The sequence below is a fragment of the Nelumbo lutea genome, chromosome 7 (genome assembly GCF_056320005.1).
Source record: "Nelumbo lutea isolate HS-2025 chromosome 7, American lotus-T2T, whole genome shotgun sequence".
Classification (NCBI taxonomy): Eukaryota; Viridiplantae; Streptophyta; class Magnoliopsida; order Proteales; family Nelumbonaceae; genus Nelumbo; species Nelumbo lutea.
In genome coordinates this window covers 19,796,877-19,803,429 of record NC_142690.1, presented here as the reverse complement: position 1 = coordinate 19,803,429, position 6,553 = coordinate 19,796,877, and the positions used below count along the sequence as shown (strand labels likewise).

Here is a 6,553-nt window from a genome sequence, read left to right as displayed (position 1 = left end):
TATTTGTCGAGAACGAGTTGAACATGGGAACTACCATTGATGTACCTAATGTGATGATTTTTGTTTTCTTTTAGTACTTTGAAATCCTTTTAAGTGGACGCAATTACATCAAATAATTAGGGGCTTGGGCGGATTTCAGGCAGAGAACACATAGCCTTTTCTTGTTTTGGATTTGTTTCCTTTAAACAGTAGAGAAAAGTCTTTATGGTTTGTTTTATTTTTGTCCTAAAGTTGTAGCATTGTTCTTAAATAAATTAAGAAATAATGGGAAATTTGGTAATTTTACCACATACCCCAATGCCAGTTACCGGTGCTGGACTTGTATGTATATTTCTCAAAGTTCAGGTATTTGATTGTCATAATTAAAAGCTTAGACCCTTAAGTGTTATTATCCCAAAGTAGAGGCTTATCTATTATCTACCCTTATCTAAAATTGTTTCACGTGCACATTTACTACTTCTTTTTGGTAATCAACTGATTTCCTTAAGAAAACAACAAAGTAGCCATGAGACTAGGGATAGCTCAAATTTTTAAAACTTTATTAAGCAAAGGGTTTGACTATGATACAGAAAAGACACGATACCCAAAACAACTTACAGCCAATCAATTGGCATTATAGAGGTGACTAATGAAGCAGTATTGATCAAAACTGAAATCTTATGTGGGGGAATTTTTTGTTGTTCGAATTTTCGCTTTTTAGTACTACAAGTAGAGAAATCTGAAAAAATATTCTAATGGTGTCGTGGTGTAGTTGGTTATCACGTCAGTCTAACACACTGAAGGTCTCCGGTTCGAATCCGGGCGACGCCAAGTTATTTCACTTCACTCTCGTAATATATACCATCGTGTATCTGGAATATTGCCATGTACAAACATCGAAAATGATCATATGCACAATTTTGTCCTAAAAATTGCCAAGTTATTTGGTTCCAATGTGAAAGTGTACTGTAGATATTATATCGTTTAATGAAAGAAAAACACTTTTTTTTTTTTTTTATATAAACTAGAGATCCAACATAAGAGCTACACACTACACACAAGTTATTTGGTTCCAATGTGTGTCTGTACTCTAAGGTGCCATTCATCATTTCAACCAAAGACTTGCAACCTTTAATAATCCTTCTCAGTCTTTATGGAGGGTCTACTTGGTTCTTTAGATAGTTAATAACAAGTTTTGAATTGCCTTCAATGATAATGGGATTTCCGTTGAAATTGAGAGCTTCCCAAACCGCCCACACTTCATTGATAGTGGAGGATCCAATACCATAGGCTTTGAAATCCATAATCTGGCCAAGGTAGTTTTTGGCTACACAAGCAATGATGCATCTGTTGTTTATGCAAGAAGCATCAAAGTTTATTTTGATTTCATCCACTTGATAGGGATGGCCATTTTATTTGGAGACATCAATTAGTCACTAGCAAAACATGCTTTTGCTACCAAAAGGAGCTTTTAGCTCTATCAATGATAATTGGAGGAGTGATTGCCTTGTTAAAAGTTTTATTATTTCGATTCTTCCAAAATTGCCACAACAAGATATCAATTTTTTCTTTTGCAAAGGGAATCTTCAGATGACGAGAAATATCATCCAGAGATGCCCACCATTCAAGCACCAAATTGCAATTCCCCTGAGGAGTCGAAATAGTATCCTTAGTTATAGTCCAAATTTGTTTAGTGAAATGACATTTTAAGAAGATATGAGTAGAATCATCCTCTTCACCGCAAAAGTCACAGCAGCCATCAATATCAAAACCTCTTTTCCTAAGAACTATTTTGGAGGGGAGTTTATTATTAAGCAAACTTGATCTTGGGGGCCACTTCCAGATTCCAAATTTTGTTGATTTTCTTTAGGGACACCATGCATCCTGTAGGCCTCATTATATGTCGATTGGACAGAGAAATCACCTTTTTCAGCCACCTTTTGGTAGGAATACGATACATCCAACATGCCTCATTATATGCCGATTTGAAGGAAACTTTACTTCGTAACATTTTATCCGTTCCTTTGCTCATCGGAAGCAAGTCATCCTTTTGTTCTTATCTTCCATCCTTCCCTGTATACTCTCTAAGTGGCAATGGCTAGTTTTGATTCGTTGAACTTGTCGTTGGCAACACCTGTAGGTTGCGTTTAGTTGGGGTGTAAATGCCGGATCAGTTCAATTTTGTAGTCGTTTGGTTTCAACGTGAAAGTGTATCGTGGGTCGAGGTAAAACTGTATTTTTGTCAAATATTACCTCGTTTATCGTTTCCTTCGATAAAATTGAAGTAAACATTTCCTCCGTCCTTCGATTGTAGGAAACAAGCCATCCTTTTGTTCTTATCTTCCATCCTTTTGTTCTTATCTTCCATCCTCCCCTGCATACTCGCTAATTAGCAATGGCTAATTTTGATTCGTTGAACTTGTTGGCAATATCTGTAAAAACAATTTTCTGATAAAAAATAGCGTCTTTTGGAGAACTCCATTATAGAGAGAATTGAAGAGGGATGAACAACTACCGCAAAGGAATTGATAATCATATTCTAACATGAAAAAAGGGTTTGGCTCTGTTATGTGCCTTAGAAGAACTCACCCCTAAAAGCTAGCTCTTAGAGGGTGGGAATCCAAACATATATATACCCACAAGAGCATCCCATACAGACTGGCTTTACACTAGTCCACCTAATCCTGTCCGAACATTACAATATCGACGTCACCACTTATGTCACACGATCGTAACTGGGAGGCATAGTGTAGTCTCTGATACCATTTATTATGTGCCTTAGGAGAACTCACCCCTAAAAGCTAGCTCTTAGTGGGGAACCCAATCACATATATACCCCATAAAAACATCCCATACTATCGATGTAGGATAATTTATATTAGCATTCCATACTACCAATATAAGACAAATGAATCTTAATAGCCGCTCCAATACAAGTCAAAGATAGGTGGTAATAGCCAATAGACGTTATATATGAAAAATTCAAATCCATCTTCACCTTTCCATGAAATACAACAATCAAATTGTAGTACAGAACTCAGGCCTTGCTTTTTTATGCATACTTTCATCAAAGGTTGTCATGGCAACAAACCCTCTCCATCAAGAGTATTAGGACCTAGCAAAGCTGAAACAAAGATATTTTCTCTTGAACTATGTCCAAGGCTATATTACATACAAAAGAGAAAAAGAATTGAAATGTGCTTGAAGATTGCTAGTATCTGAGCTTCGATTACAAGATTTGAAACAATTAGGGTTTTACAAACGATATTCTTTTAATTTCTACAGTCGTGAATTCATGAAGCTTTGAATCACCTGAAACGTGCTTGAAGATTTGTCGTATTTGAGATTTAGTTAGCCAAGGTTGTCTTCTATAAAACATCGGAGAGAAACCAACAATGGCGGAGAAGTAAATAAGAACAATAACTAAGAGCTTAAGGCTCTAATCCAAACGTTCACATTTTAACACCGTGCATTTTAAAGTGGAGACCCGGTCCGACTTTGCACACATTTCAATAGATCAGTATCATTTGCCAAAAATGTACTTTCAACGAAACCAAACACAGCTTTAGGCTTAGTTTGGAAGGAGTCCAAATGCAAATATGTGTATGTGTAAAACCCTATATTTTATATTATTTTGTATGAATTTGCATTGTATATATTTATATTCATACTCTTGCCAAACTGAGTGTCAAACACTCCTAGATTGTTTGCATGAGTGCGAATCTGAACCTATTTTATCATATTCGGATATCTATTGTCAGAATTTTGGATCGTATCGAATAATAGGATCCGATTAAAGTTGGACTGAGCTAGATCAGCCCCGTATTTGATCCAAAAGAAATTGATTTGTTCCTATATTTATTTATTTATTTATAGGTATGTTTATATTGCATTTTTTTTAATTTTTTATATTATTTCTTTTTTATAAAAATACATGTATATGTGATAAAAACGGTTAGAAAAAATGCTTGTATTTTGTGTGTTCTTTATACAGATTACTATGTTTTTTCCCTTTAATAATTTGTTAAATTATATATAAATTAAATCAGATTGGATCAAGTTCAGATATCCGACATCCTTAATGACTTCAAATTGAAATTGACCTTTGTGAGATCCGATGCAATCAGATTGGATATAAGATTTATATTATCGAATTAGATTCAAATATAAAATCTATATCATTAGATTGAAAATGATATAAGATTTATATTATTAGATCAAATTCAGATATACCCTAATTCAAATTCGATATGATCCCTTTGCATCCTTAATTGTTTGCCCCACTTTTCCTGCATTTTTCTGTTTTTAGTCAAACCTTCAAAAGCAATATCTCATAGATTTACTTGAGAGTACTTTCATTAACATCTCCATGCTCATGTTACCTGATTATACTCTTATTGGGCAACATTTGCATTGCCCAGTTTGCTATTTAGGCTGCGTTTGGAAACGATGCAAATGGAGTGTTCAGGGTAAATTTGCACTCTGGTTCACTTTTTCCTGTGTTTGACAACATTACATTTATGCACTGACAAATGACAAGAAATACATTTTCTAATGCATATTTACATTGATAATAAGATGTAAAAGTACATCTTATTTACATCAATAAATAAGTACATCTTATTTTCCAATGCATTTTTACATCAATAAAAAAGAAGTAAATTTGCATTCAAGTGTGTTTTTTATAAGAAAAAGACATATGTTTTATTGAATTTCGTGTTTGCATTCATTACATCTAAAAGTCTGTTTGATAAGAAGGTAATTTGTAACAACAAAACTAACCCAACTTTACAATTTATATGGACCATTTTACACTCTACATATTTGCTTTCACACTTATTTGCATCACATCCAAACGAAGCCTTAAGCTGCATTTATTTGCAATGCAAATCTGAACCCATAATTGTTAAGGTGATACCCAAGTAACAAGGCATGGCGCTCATGGATGATTGTCCGGCTTAAATCACCTACCAAATTTTGTACATGCTGCTATGAAATACTTTTATATTCTTTACTTTTTGATATATCATAAGATATTATTAAGTTAATTAAAAAAAATATTTTGTAGGTCATATACTAGTTTTTTTATTATTTTTTATTTGTTAGTGTTCAATCAACACACATGCTGTCATATATTGCCTTCAACCCTTAAGGCTGCGTTTGGAAACTATATAAATGGAGTGTAAATCCTGGTTCGCGGTAAATTTGCACTCTGGTTCACTTTTGCTTGTATTTGCCAATATTGCATTTATGTATTGACAAATGACAGAACAATACATATTTATATTGAGAATAAGATGTAAAAGTACATCAATAAAAAGAAGTAAATTTGCATTCAAGTGAGCTTTTGATTAAAAAAAAAAAAAGCATATGCTTTATTGGAATTCATGTTTGCATTCATTACAGCTAAAAATTTGTTTGGTAAGAAGGTAAATTTGTCAATGCAAAACCAACCAATTTTGCACTTTATATGAACCATTTTACACTCTACATATTTGCATCATTTCCAAACGCAGCCTAAAGATTTCAAAATCTACCGATAAATAGGAAAGAACTTAAAAACTTTATTTTGCAGCCAATTTAGTATTGCATCCATTTATTTGTGATATTGATCTACACTCTTACCTGATGCAAACTTTGCACTTTTTTGTCCCATTGTCACCCATTAATAGTGCAATTGCGTCTGAAAAATTGTTGCAAAATTACCACCATTTTCACCTACCTTAATTCTCTCTCATATAAAGTTTGGACCACATCAATTTGCTTCCTACCTTATTTCCCACAAATAATAACCTTCCTACTACCTTGTTTCTCTTTTATATAAAATGGAAGCCACATTATTTTACTTCCTAATTTACCTTGTTAGGATTCATTGTGGAGTATTTGGACTTCATAAAATGGATCAATTCTTTTCTTCAGCATTAGAAATCACATGGTTTTTTAGCAGGGAAGGACCCGACCCGCTGCATCAAGAAAAACAAGGAAGCATAGTTCCCATGGGAAGCTTGTAAGGGTGACGTCTTCATGAGCCTCTCTGCTTGCCAACCAGTCCGCTGCAGCGTTACCCTCTCTCAAAGTATGACTATATGCAGTGGCGGAGCCATGAATTTTCTTTTGGAGGGGCCAAGTTAAATTAGAAAAATGAAATAGGGAGTAGAAGAATAGAAGATGTAGGGTTTCAAGAGAAATGAGATGGAAAGTTTGTGTCTATTACAGATTTTTTAGGCTATGTTTGGTTTGAAGGAAAAAAGGTAGGGAAAGAAAGGGACAGGTATCGGTTTGTAAAGGTTTCTTGCCGTTCGTTTCCCTCCTTTTTCCTTCTAGCCAAACATAGCCTTAAAGAAAAAAGAAACAAAGTTTTATTTTTATTTATTTTTATATATATTTTGTGAGTTGGATGAGCATTACAAAGTGATCTCCTTAATTACTACATGTTTTAAGGCAGATACTAACTATATAAATAGTAATTTTAACAAAAAGTTTGGGGGGAGGGGAGGCAAGGACGACCTCCACCGATATACTTGGCTCTGCCATTATACGTGAAACTTGCAGTAGAATTGTGAACTAATCGTTT

General features: G+C 34.1%; 1 non-coding gene across 1 annotated transcript; it reads left to right on the top strand.

Annotated features, from left to right (window-relative positions):
• The first annotated feature begins 736 nt into the window (after nucleotides 1-736).
• TRNAV-AAC (transfer RNA valine (anticodon AAC)) lies at nucleotides 737-810 on the top strand. The gene has a single exon. It is a non-coding gene; the product is annotated as a tRNA-Val (tRNA).
• The last annotated feature ends 5,743 nt before the right edge of the window (nucleotides 811-6,553 follow it).